This window comes from Agelaius phoeniceus, chromosome 1, assembly GCF_051311805.1.
Source record: "Agelaius phoeniceus isolate bAgePho1 chromosome 1, bAgePho1.hap1, whole genome shotgun sequence".
NCBI classification, from domain to species: Eukaryota; Metazoa; Chordata; class Aves; order Passeriformes; family Icteridae; genus Agelaius; species Agelaius phoeniceus.
The window spans coordinates 112,233,826-112,247,794 of record NC_135265.1 but is presented as its reverse complement, the minus strand read 5'-3'; the positions used below and the strand labels follow the sequence as shown (position 1 = coordinate 112,247,794).

Genomic DNA, 13,969 nt, shown 5'->3' with positions numbered 1-13,969 from the left:
TGGTCCCTCAGCTGGCACTGCTGGCTGTTCCCAAGCTGGACACACAAACTACATCAGTCTGCACTTTGCACAGCCACTTCTGCAGGAGGCTTTAAAATTACTGTCCCTGTTGTGTGAAGCCATTTGACACCAGCTTTATTTTTATACAGACTTTGCACAAGTGAAAACATGAGATGTAAACCATCTCACCACAGGCCATGGCTGTGTGGCAGGTGGCTTTGCAGAAACAAAACTGACTGCAGTTATCCAGATAACTGCTTGCTGAGTATCACTCAGGGAATCATACTAAGGAACCAAGCCAGCATTTAAAACACACAGCAAACAAACCCTTTCCTTCCCTGCATTTGCACAAATAGCTGTGCAAATGAAAAAGGGATGGGGAGCAGCACAGGTGAAAAGAGCTACTGGTGCAGGGTATTTTTTAAGCCAGTGCTGCTGCTACTAAGACAGATGTTGCAAAGCCATACTCTCAGCCTGGTAGCTTTAACATTGAGAATTGCTATTTCTCACCCCCAATGGATCATGGGACCTTCTGGCTCACAGAGGAGCCTGTAGGCTACAGCCATCATGCATGAGAGAAATGTCCCTAAAAATATCTTGATGTTAAAATGATGTTGAATAGAAGTGCCATTTAAAATACCCAATGATTTCTGGCAAGCCAGACAGCAAAGCTGCTGGCAAAAGAACTGCAAAGGGAAAAAAAAAAAAAAGAAACAGAGTCAACAATCATTAGATGTTGATGTGTCAGATGTGTCTATGGACAATTTTTCAGTGTGACCCTCACCTTGCTCTGTTCACAAATAAACTTTCCCAGAATTAGCAGCCAACACAGATGCCCATATAGCTTCTGGCAATGCACAGAAGTTCAAGCTCCTGACAGTGTTGCCATACACATACTGGAGCTAAGGAGAGAGGAAAACAACTGACAAGGGCGCCTGTCCCAAGCCCCAGCCTCCATCCTAATGCCTGAAGCCCATCAGCCTCTCATCTTTGCACAGGCTGTCTGTGGGGCAAGGTGTATATGTGAACCTTTGTGATTTGTCCAGTCAGTTCAGTCTTTAGAAAGTTTAAACCTGCTCTGTTATGGTATGTATAGTAACAGCAAATTCCCTTTTCCTACTGTTGGTGGATTTCAGGGTAAATCTAGTAAAATACTTACTCACTTTTTCTCTCACCTATGCTGTTAATTGCCTGTTTATAATTAAATTGAACACAGCAGGATAGTAAATGACAGAAAGGCTCAATGTTTTAGCTTTGGTGCCTCATAAAGTACTAACCTGGGCCACATGCAATACCCACATAGCACAGCTAAATGATCAATCTAAAACCAACAGGAACTTTTATATGGACTGATGGTCTTTGGCTTAGACCCCTTCCAAACACTGAGTTTTCATGAGTTATACCAGCTGCCACTTGTATTTATTTTATAAACACCACATGCTAAGTGTAAATTGCATTGCCACCACCACTAATTTCACCCCAGACACTTCTATACAAGTTATGGGTGGTGGAATCCAGGTTTAGGCTGAAGGCCAAGAAAGACCTCTCCAGTGGGGTTGTATAATTGAGGCTTTTTTTTCTTTTTTTTTTTTAATAAAATAGTGAAACAACAAGCATATGGAAGAGTAAGAGAATTAGTTCATCACAGTGTTATTGGCTATTGCATAGGAGAACTCACACTTGCCAGCACAGAACCCAGAGAACCACTAGCCCAGACAGACGCACTCACAGCCAGGTCATCAGCACCCACAGACCAGGTCTGGCTTTTCAGTCATCTTTTGTACTACAAATTTCTGCAGGCAGAAGATACATGGCAGGGGAAAACCAAAACAAGCAATGGAGGCTCTTCAGAAGGAAGGGAGCAAATAAAGTAGGGTGAATCATGACATTCAGAGCTAAGTCATGGGGTTTTTTTCCAGGACTTCCTGCCCATCTCTAAAAACTTTATAAGGGAAACATGGTTACTCCTCAAGGCCCTTTTCAGGTCAGAAGCAAGGTTCAAGTACCTTAAGAATAAGCACAAAACCACACTCTTCTAGAGTCTTCAGGCATTCTTCCTGAATGGAGCCTTCAAAGTCTTACATCAGTAATTACCCTAATGAAGCTGAAGCTATTATTAGTAGGCAGAATATAAGTGAGCTAGCTGTTTCCTGCTTTATTTTAACCAGCAGGCCATCTCTCAGACTGGGCATTCTCACATTCAAAACACATGTTTTGGTCACCCCAGGTTTTTGGTTGGTTTGTTTATTTGTGTTTGGGCTGACCACGGCCGTGCTGTCTCCAGACCTCCTCAGCTCCCACGCACTTTGCTGCCTTCCACAGGGCTCAGCTGTGACACACTGTGGGTGCAGGTCAAGCACATCCCTGGTGTTTCTGAGGCCACAGAGTCACAGCCTTCCCAGCAGCACATCCCATCAAGTGTTTTGTAAATGCATCGTGCAGCACAGCCAAACAGCAAAGTGCACAAAAAAGGAGTTTTGCTCATCTGCAGCTGAAGGAGTATTCAGGTAGGGAGATCTTCCAGGGCAGGAATTACATGTTTGTACTGATGTCAGAGCTTACCTCCTGCCCTTCTGTATTAATAATACAATAGGACAGATTTTATAACAGAGCAGGACCAAGAGTGTGTGTAACAGTTGTTGTGATGACCTGGAGTCAAAGTGTGGTTTCTTTCTATGTATTATTTACTTACGCTTTAGTGTGTATATATACACACATGCTTGTATATACATACAAATGCATATATACACGTTTGCATATGTATTTATCCACTGTTTATATATTTTATAAACTTACATGTAGTTTGTATATTAAAAAAAGGAAAATAATTTTCCAAGAGGATTATATATGCTTTCCTCATGGAAAACCTAAACTTGTTCATTTTTTTTAATATTTCCTCTGATAAATTCAGCTTCCATCTGTTCTGCAGAATAACTCTTCCCTTGCATTTCTGCTAAGTGATTGAGGTCTGTCCTTCAGCAGTTGGTGGTATTATTCCATTATCTTGAGTCCACAGAATACTGGAGGACACATCCATGTCTCCATTGCACTGGAGAGCCCAGAACTGGGCCCAGTACTCCAGATGTGGCCTCACCAGTACTGAAGAGGCAGTAAGGATCACTTCCTTCAGCCTCCTGGTAACACTCTGAATGCAGCCCAGGAGGGTGTCTGCTCCAGTCGTGGTCTATCAAGCACTGCTTCATTTTATTTTACTTTTGTCTGCAAGTTTGCAGAGGGTGCACTAAAACATTATCCCATCATCCAGGCCATTAGTGAAAATATCCAACAGCATTTGACCCCCCAGGACTGACCCCTGGTGTATATTCTTGAGGACCAGCCTCTGGCTGGACTTCTGCCACTGGTTATAATGCTTTGAGCCCAGCAGTTCTCCCAGGTAAATCCATCTCACTGTCCAAACATCTAATCCATACACCACTAGTTTGTCTATGAGACTGTTATGGGAGTCAGTGATGAAAGCCTTGCTAATGCAGAAATAAAAACCAGCCACTATTCCAGTCATTTCATTGTAGAAAGTTGTTGTCCAGTGTAAATCCATGCTTGATTTGCTCATTGGAATGGACAGCTCCTCACCACAGATGAAAACCAATCAAGCCCCTTGGATCCCAGTGCTCTCCAGGATGATCTCCTCATAAGGAGAGGAGGATCCAGGAGAACCCAGGGATTCTTCCATGCAAATCCCTGAACAGACCAAAGTGCTCTTCTGAATCCAGTCCTTCATCTTTACCCCCTCATCTCAGGACCCCACACACCCCAATCTCATGGTTACTGCTGCCCTCAACCCTCACATCCCTGATCAGTCTTTCCTTCTCTGCAAGTACAAGGTCCATCATTTGCTTCTTGATCACCTTATCAGGAAGTTGTTATCAATGCACTCCAGAAACCTCGTGGATTGCTCATGCCCTGATGTGTTGTCCTTCCAGCACATATTGGGACGTCTGGCTAGACTCCCACAAGCATCTGCGCCAGTGACCACAAGACTTCTTCCAAATATCTGATGACAGCTTTGTCTAATTCCTCACAGTCTAGAGCAGGCATCCACAACACCACCCCACGTGTTGGTGTGCCCTCCAACACTGATCTGCAAGCTCTCAGCTGACTCATCTCTTCCCAAAGCAGAGCTCCAACCTTTCCTACTTGTAACTTTGGTGTGGCCTTCCTACAGAGCCTCTATTGTCAGCTATCCCTCCACATCTGTGCAGACAAGGAGCTCATCTGCCTTGCTCCAGCCTCAGTGAGAGACCCCCAGCCCCAAATCTGCAGAGCTGCACCCTCCTCAGCAGCTTGCTCTGGGCTGTGGCCTCTGCTGAGTCAGGGGTAATTTCTCTGCTGAGTGCTGGGGACCACCTCTGGCAGCTCCCTGCTAGTGCTGCTGAGCACAAGAGCGCTGCCAGCCCAGACCCTGGCCTCCTCCTGCACAAAGGGCTGCTGGCTGCATGCTATGACTGATGGTTTTACAGGCTCCCCCCAGCACCAGCTGCCAGGGTTCCTGACCCTGCCTGGTCAGGATTCAGCTGGAACAAAAGCTCAAAAACCCCTCCTCACAAGAAACTCTTCAATGTTTATACCATCTACCATAGATATCACAAACCAAGTGAAAATTTTACCATGTGCTTCTCTCTACAGGTGAGGAAAAGCAAGCAGTCAGGGTCAGAGATGCCTTAAGACTTACATTGGTTTTATCAATTCATTTTACCACCACCATTCCTTGATGGCTATCATTATCACAGAGATACTGATAGCCATATGGACAAATTAATAATTCCACAGTAATCTATTACTGAAAATAAAGCTGACCCAGGCATAGAGTGAAATAATATGTCTGATACCAGGTCCACACTCACTAAGTACCTTAAAGAAAGTTAATCCCTTCCCTTGGATGTCACCCAGACCTAAAGCAGCACATGCTCTGGTGTACATGGAAGAAGAGGAAGGTGACAGTATATCAAAGACTGCTTTCATCAATCCCATAACAAGAACAAAATCAGATAATATAGTGTACTATAGGCCAAGTTGTAGCAAAGAACACCAACGTGTGTGTACACAAAGGACCACAAGGGGATCCGATCTCCACACTCCCCTCCACAGGCAGCACCTTCAGGCTGTTAAAGCTTGACACTGTGCATATTCTAATAAGCTAACACAGAAAATGTCACTCTGACTTTCTCTTGCTCACCTGCAGGTAGTTTGACTTTCTCTTGCTCACCTGCAGGTTCCATTTCCATTTGATGAGAGACTTAATTATCTGATGAATCAAAAATCCCAGCACCCTCACTGCTTTTCTGATTAGCCCAATCAGCAGCCATGATCCCACTCTTTTCTAGAAACAGGAAGACAGTTACCTCTCAGACCATAAAACAGGATTATTTGCCATGCTTCCTCTCACAAAGACAAAAATTCCATTTTTAGAGCATTTTGAATATTACCTGTGACTGCCTGAACAACAGGCTTCTCTTGCCAATACCTCTTTTAAAAGTGTACACTCAACAAAGATTTACCTTCAGGTGAAAATCATTTTCATTTGGGTAAGGAATACAGTTGAATTTTTTGGTTTTGGATTTGTTTGGGTTTTTTTAATAGAGAATTACCAATGCAGTCTGATCTCTGATGTTGAATGCTTGATGCCATATCAAAATCAATTATATGACCCCATAATTAAACATTTGGTAGAGCACTTGGAACACATTTCAAAGTAATCCCTGTTTCCTTCAACTGCAATAATGCACTGAGCACCCATCACGTAAATGTGCAAACTTTTACCTCCAGTTTCTGTCTTTCCTAAACTTACACTTCTAATAATAACGTGCACCAGTAATAATGACAGATTTATTTTAAGAATCACCTAGGACTAGAGCAAGCCTACTGAGATTCAAACACTATGGTTCCTGCAGATTATGCTGTGAGAAAAAAAATTAAAACTAATTACTTTGAATAGAAATTTTAAAAGTTAATTGTAACTTAAAATTTAATTATAATTCATGTCAAGAAGTCTCAGTAAGAGAACATTTACCCAAACTTCTGCAAAGTCTCTTCTTTTTAAGTTGTATACATTGAGGAGTTAATAATTGAATTCATTTTCATATTCAGTAAGTTATAAAGAGCAAAGACATAAACACAAAATATGCTTTTAATCTCTTGGCCCCTTTCTACATTCAAAATATTTTCCTGTACACAGAAACGATAAATAACTTTTTCTTAATTCCTTCTGCTGTCAGGCATATCCCTGGAGTGTCCAAATTACACACAGTTTTAGAGGCAACTTTACACTATTTGAGGTAAGTTGACCTGTATGTTTTCTCTTGTAGCCCCTTCTTTTAAAGCCTTTTGTGTGAAGACAAATAACCCAGACTTTCATGGGCTAGCAGGTGTTCTCTCTACCAAAGGTACTACAGCTTGGGTGCTTTACCCCAGGCAGTTTGCACATTGGCAGCTTGGAGAGGAGCAAAAGACTCAACGCATGTGAAGCGTTCACTGTAAATCAAAATCAGTAGCATGCTGCGTGTTTCCCACCTCCAAGGCATGACCTCAGCCTACCAAAGAAAGAGTAAGAAAGGATTTCTGCTGTTTTCCACCAACTGGAATTTGGACCAATTTGGAAAGGTCTTATCTCAAATAACTGTAGAACCATAGAATGGTTTGGGTTTTGGGTAAGGGACCTTAAAGATCACCTATGCCAACCCCTCTGCCTTGGACAGGGACACCTTCCACTAGACCAGGTTGCTCAGAGCCCCATCCAACCTGGCCTTGAGTGTTGTCATCTTATTGCAGGGGTTCCATACTGTTGTCTCTTTATCACAAAAGTTCCATACCTTCTTGGTGTTTTCTCAGGGGCAGCTCCTCAGAGCACTGACTCATTCTTCTTCACAAAGTGGCAAACTGACTCCAGCTCCCCTCTCAACCAGCCACCCCACTCTTTTATAGCACTCTTCTTCTCATTGGTTACAGCTGTGGCCTGTTAAAGTCAGGCCTGTTCCTAATCTTTGATAATTGGCCCAGCTGCAACTCCTTAGGGGTAAGATTACTTTCTACACCATTTTTCCTATATTCTATCCCCCTACACTTGAGCACTTCCATGAGTGGGGCATCTACAGCTTCTCTGGGCAACAAGTTCCAGTGCTTTACCACCCTCACAGTGAAAGATTTCATCCTAATATCCAATCTAAACCTACCCTCTGACAATTTGAAGCCATTCCCCCTTGTCATGTCACTACATGGCCTTGTAAATGGTCTCTCTCCATCTTTCCTGTGTAGGCTCCCTTCAGGTACTGGAAGGCTGCAACTGGGTCAGCCCAAAGCGTTCTCTTTTCCAGGCAATGAAGAAACATAAATAGCTCCTGGTTGTGAATCAGTGAGTACTAAAGGGCAAGAGAGAAGAAAAAAGCCACATGCAAATTACCCAAAATAGTCTTCTGGACCTATGGTTCTGCAATGCTGAAAGTTTGCTTGTAGCCCACTACTCACCCTTCTCAGATGTAACAACACATGGTCATGAAGGAAATACTGCCCAGGGCAGGAGGTACATCCATGTTAGGATATAGCAATGGCCTAAGCCAAATTTCCTACACCATGGCTGGGGTTTTTTGCCAGCTCAATCAGGCATTTCATTCTAGAGACTTCAAAAGTACTATGCAAATTGCAGACTTGGCAACAATCAATCTGACAAAAAAGAGAACAGGTTGAAGAGAATTTATCTCGGTGGAAATCAAAGACTGCAGAAAATAATTGTTGCTGGAAACTGTGTGAATAGCTACAAGAAACAGTAAATGCATTAGAAAAGTTACCTTCCTTCAGATACAGGGAAATAAATGTATCTGCCACCAGTACCTCCACAGTAAAGTTATCTGACAACAAATACACATTGTGTGACCAATTAAACCCCTCCAGTCAAAGGTGAATTAAGTAACAGCAGGTGTCCAACTGATTATGTACACTAATAATGTAAAAAGTGGTACTTCACAAACAGAAGCTCAAATCTTAGTTTTGTATTTAAACACAAAAATGAGATTAGATTGCTAATTTCTGCTTGCACAAAAGCTGGGTTTAACTACTCCTATTTCAAGTTTAAAATGGAGCAAAAGAAAGCAGAAGCCAGGCAAGAAAAGCAGACACCTGAGCAGAGCTCCTGGCTGGGATCCCATTCAGGTATGCCAGACTGGTTACCCCAAGGCTGCCATTTAGCCCATTTATTTCTGGAACATGGGAATTTGTATAATGTCATTTTCTAGTTGTGTTAGACCAAATATGAATAGATCTGGCTATTATAAAGATTGCAGCACAAACAAAAATACAAAATCCACTGAATAATACAGACAGGGGATGGGAGAGGAACACTGAAACTAAAGGTACATTTCATGGGGAAATAGATGAGGTCAAGTCACACTGCTCGCAGATGACACAGATATTCCTCATTCCATGCCACAATGACTTGTTACATAAACAGGATGGCTGCTTTTACCCAAACAGGAATATCATTCCCATCCCTAAGAGCACACCTGAGCATTTGTCTTTGCTGTCCCCAGTTGCCAGAAAACCAAAGCTGACAAGTCCTCTTCCACCAGACTGTATTGCAAATTCTCACGAACACCCTCTTGTGCATTCAAATTTTAAAAATCAAAATAGAGTAAGAATGTGTTTTTGAACTTCGACCCATAGTTATTTGTTCCCCATGGGCTCCTCTGCAGTCAGCTTTAACCCACCAGTACACCCACTTATCTGAAATGTATTTCATGAACCTCTGAGAAGCAGTGCACAAATGGCCAGTTAAAAAGCTAGATGGTGAAAAACAAAGCAAGATTTGAGGTTGCAGGGGGGCATTGCTGTATCCCTAAGATGCAGGAGTTGAGACAAATCTCCACAAGACAAACAAGGCCTTACAAAACACATACACACATGAAGCTTTGTCCATTTATGATAAAACCTGAAGACTGAGAGCCATGTAGGCAAATGCAGACTGGGTTTGTAAAAGTTTCTGCACCAGACATTCCTCTCCTAATACATACTGCTTAATCAGCCTGTAAGAATTTGACCCAAAACCTATGCATTTTGGCTGTCACTGTTACATACACTAACACCTCCCAGTGAAGAACAGGAGTCTTCATCTTTCTTTTGAAAAGTATTTCAGATCATATATTCTCAGTTCTGTGAATTTTGCATAAGGATTATCCTACTTTCTGCGATGTTTTTATCTCCAAACATCACACAAGGATCTTTCTGCTTATTGAAGAGCTTCCAAAACTCAAGTTTTGCCATGGATAAAGAAAACCAGAGGTAATGATGAAAAATACCTTCTCAATACTGGAAGATAAAACATCCCCTCCTATGTAAGGAGACCAGAGAATCCAGGCTGCAACCAGTTCCCAGATTTTTTACTAATTTCTGACTTCTGCAAGGTGTGCTACTTGACTTAAAAGTGTTCTTACCTCATCACAGCCTAATTGGGAATAGCTGCTGTGGAGACAAGGAGGGGAAGAAGGAATCTGTGTTCATCACCACTAAAAGTTACCTACACACTTCTATGCATAAATGCTTTGAGGAGTCAAGTTATAAATTGAATTTTTCTCAGTTAGGAAAGAATTTTGAAAGACCAATGTGGGAAGAACCCATGCTTTTAAGCTGCCAAGACCCCATTTGGGAGCCACAGAGCTCCTTGTTCCACTCCCGAGCAGCTTCTATTGCAGGCCATGGGATTCTTTGCAAAAGGATGATGGCCAAATAAGGAGGGTGGGCAGACACTGGCACAGCTCTGTCTTCCTTGGTAAACATAAGCAGGCTGAGCCAAGCTGCCCCCAGTTAGGACCTGGGAAGTAGATCCCTTGAAACAGGAAAGACCAGCAAAGGATTGTACCTCTGCTACTTGGTGAACTGGGTGACAGGCAAGGTGTGCTGCACAGCAGAAATGCAGCTACAACTATCAGCAGCTGGCCATTCCAAAAAGGTTTTGGGCTAGCTCAACTAACTCCTCTCCCAAACAACTCAGAAGACAGAACAACACAATTTTATTTGCCTAAATGCTTTGTAAGTGAAAGAGGATGTGCATGCATGCATCACATGTGTTCTTCATCCCTTAAAAGACCAGGAAAGAATAACCCTGACTAACACTATGAAAAAACAATGAGTTGCTAAATTAGAAGCCAGAGCAAATAAGAACTACCCACCAAATGGCAGTAGAGATAGCATGAATTTAATACTAAGACATTTTGCCACTTGACTTTAAATAATACAGACATAAATCAGATTCCAGCTTTTACACACAAAAGCACCTGCCACAGAACTCTAATTCTTGTTATGATTGCATTAAACCTCTCCTGCCTGAGCACAAGCTACTGGTCACCCCTCTATCTGAAGCTATCTCTAGCTCTATAATGTAATTTTAACTCTGTAGTGGCAAACATGTAAAAAACCAGGCAAATACTTAGTTGGCATCTCAGTTTTAAGTAGACAGAGAACCACGTACTTTTTGAATGGTGTCAGGAGTTGTATATACTTAAAGGGTAATTTCTTCCCTCTCCACTGCCCTTCTGTCTTCAACCACAGGCTTGTTTAGTGGAGCACATGTGATTTGTCCATCTGTCAAGGAAAGCAGAGCACCATTCTTGCTGGCTTCAGTTTTAATACTAGAATCATACAGGTATTATAGGATCATACAATCACAAAAATACAATAAAGGATTAGAGAGTGTGAGTTAATGTTGTTAACACTACATGAGTAACACATCAATTCCAAACAAATCTGAAGGTAAAAGTCAAGAGGTTTTCAAATGCCAGAAGAAATAGTTTCTACTCTAAGAAACATGAGCAGTTCAGGATGTATTTTTCAACAGACTGAAAGCAAGGTGGTAGAATGAAGAGCTTCCAAAACAATACTGTTCACAGCATCCCACTCCAAAGATCAAAAACCATTACACTACTAATTGAGGTGACACTCAAAGACTTCAAATAATGAGTGTTTAATGCTCAGTCTGAATGACAACTCAAGGAAGCAAATAATTATCACAGTCATTGGACAGATATAAAGACATTGTTAACTAGAAACGTCATGGCTTTTAACTTTCATTTCATATTATTTCAGAGTTATTTCAAAGTTACAGCATTAAAGGAATTAAAAGTATAGTACTACCTTGGCATGAGAATTTTCCTATACATGCAACAACTCCTACACATGGTGCTGACTTAAAGGACAGAGATGTTGAAACATTTTCTGATAACACTGTAATAAATCTCACATAGTGCAACAAGTTAGTAGTATCATATGATTAAAGTAAATTTAATCTGCAAATCTTTAGACAGAAAAAGAATGTACATATGACAGGAAATCATTTCAGAAAACAGAACCCAAGATGACCATGACCATCTCCACAAATCCTCAAATTGTGATGTTGTGGCAAGGAGTTATTTTAGATTTCTCAGAAGCAGACAGTCCCAGAGTTCAAAGTGCAACGTACCTCCCAAAGATGGGAAATAATGCCCTCTCCCAAAACTGCAGTTGTGCAAACAACAAACCCTGGAGGAATCTGTCAGCCAGAAAAGGGCAGGGCTGTTGGCAATTTCCCAATACCATTACAAAAGCAGAGCTTTTAGTACAGGGTTTTCTCAGAATAGTATAGACTCTCTTAACTACACACACACATTTAAACCCGAAACTGCTGATCACCAACCACTTAGATGAATGTGGAAACTAAAGAGCCAGCTGCCACCACCACACACTTCCAGGCTTTTGGTTTACACAGCTCCTCATTGTGGCAGGTTTTGCCAAAACTGAAGAGAAACAAAGTCATCTCAACCTGCTGTACTTCACCAACTGTATGCAACTTCACCAACTGTATGCAACAACTCCCAACAACTCTATGCAGGAATACTCTATCTTAAAAAAGTAAGAGATTAAGAGAATTGGGTTAAATCATGTGAGGCTGACTTCAAGGAGTTCCAAATGCTACATCATTTCCCAAAGTAATTCTGTGAAGCTGAACCATCACTCCCATACTAACCCAATTTTTATGATGCTGTATCTGCTAGAAACACCTTCTTCCATATCTTCATGACAACTTCACAGCTCCACTGTTTGAGGTGCTCTCATCCTAATTGAAACAGATCTTTATTTCTGTGACAATTGGAAAAATAGAGAAAATTTTTCATGTGCTGTTTTCAAGTCAAGTCAGTAAGAGATGTGTTTACCTTTACTATGTTTCTTCTTTTCTTGGTAATTTTTAGTAGAAATTGCAGAGGGAAATCAAACTCTTCCCCCTCCCCTTGTCATTCCCGCACGCTTAAAAAAATAACAATAGGATATAATAATAGTAATATTAAAATTGAAATAGCCAACATGTTAAATCAGCATACCTACACATTTGTAACAATCACCAGGGAGCAGAGTGGGAACAAACACAAACCAGCTTAGGAAAACTTTCATAGTATGACTGCACAGCCATTCCTTCAGTACTTCTGATTTAACAAATATACAGTTTGGGGTTCTCTAACCCAAACTACATAAAGTTTCTAAATTATAAATTATACAACCATGTTTACATTTAATCCATACTGCTTATATTAAAAGCAGAAGGTTGGGATGCTGCTGTTAAGAAGTGGTGAAAAGTCATAAATTAGTATAGAAAACACAAATTTTATCAAGAGATCCAAAACACTCTATGTTATATGTGCATTATCTCAACATCTTCCATTAAGTTACCCATTTATACAGTTTGTCACTTATATAAATAATTTTAAAATATTTATTACTATTTTTAAATGGTAAAGACTAAAAAACTTTATAGAACTGCTTGAACATGGAAATGCTACTTGACAGTTGGCTTATGTGTATTTTAAATAACAGAATTGACTGCACATAAACTTACAGCTCTTTAGAAATTGAAAGTATACATCCATTTAAGTAAAAAGAAAAAAACAACAAAATTATAAACCACTATGACAGTAACACTATGGTAATGTAAGAAGTTATTTTGTAGGGAGTTTTTTAAAGCATCAAGTATGTTATTTTTATGCTTCCAGCATTACATCCTTCATACTTTAGCCCATGATCAGTTGGGTCTTCAACAGAAAATGTAGAGCACATTGATTCAGGAATAAGGCAATCAGCAGAACAACAAACAGAAAAAAAAATCTCCCACAACTGTTTCAACAGAGAGAGTTTAAACAGATAGATTAACAAGTTTTACAGCTTTTTCTTTCAATTTATTATCATTATTATTAAATAAAGACTACAGACAGTCATGTTCCTCCAACACCTCCCCACCTCATAAATCTTTCAAGCTTCACAAAAGAGTTCTGAACACATTATTTAGAAACACATCTATCTGGAATTTTACTCACATAAAAGACCAACAGGAGTTATAAGTCATCTTTCTTTGGTACAGTAATGCTTATTCAGACTTGCTTAGTACCAGTTTGCTCCTCCTCTAGCAGTTGAAATCAGCCACACCAGGGCAATCTGGCTCAGTTTTCATAAACTAGAGGCCAGAATTAAAGCAAGTAGTAGTCAGACATCCTGCTTCTACCACAGGACAATTATCTGGTGGCCTACTAAGTGTGCCTTCTGCATCAAAAGAGAGCATAATAGAAGTGTAACATATTTTTAGGCCTTGAGCTATATTGTCCCAAAAGCTACTAATTAGCTACAAACTCACCATATCAGTAACCATGTAGAACACAAACACTTGTCTAAATTATACAGTTTTTACCATTATAGATGATCAATTGTCATAATAAGTACTAGAATTTTTCTTTAGGTATCCCCTATACAGTGACAAACATTAAGGAGGAATATGCATTATGCATTTATTTGATAACAGCTGAGGGATGTGCCGCTGACTCTATCTTGCTTGGTGAAAAATACTCTCAGCTTGCATTCAGGAAGAGGAGAGCAGTCAAGGCCATTGGTAGCTTCACACCTTGCAATGTTTTTTTTTACTTTACTATCTACGAGTAAGGCACATCATTTA

At 40.6% G+C, this 13,969-nt stretch overlaps 1 pseudogene; it reads right to left on the bottom strand.

Annotated features, from left to right (window-relative positions):
- Positions 1-13,669, bottom strand: part of LOC129121179 (chloride channel protein A-like) — an 84,167-nt pseudogene extending 70,498 nt beyond the window's left edge.
- Positions 13,670-13,969: the final 300 nt, after the last annotated feature.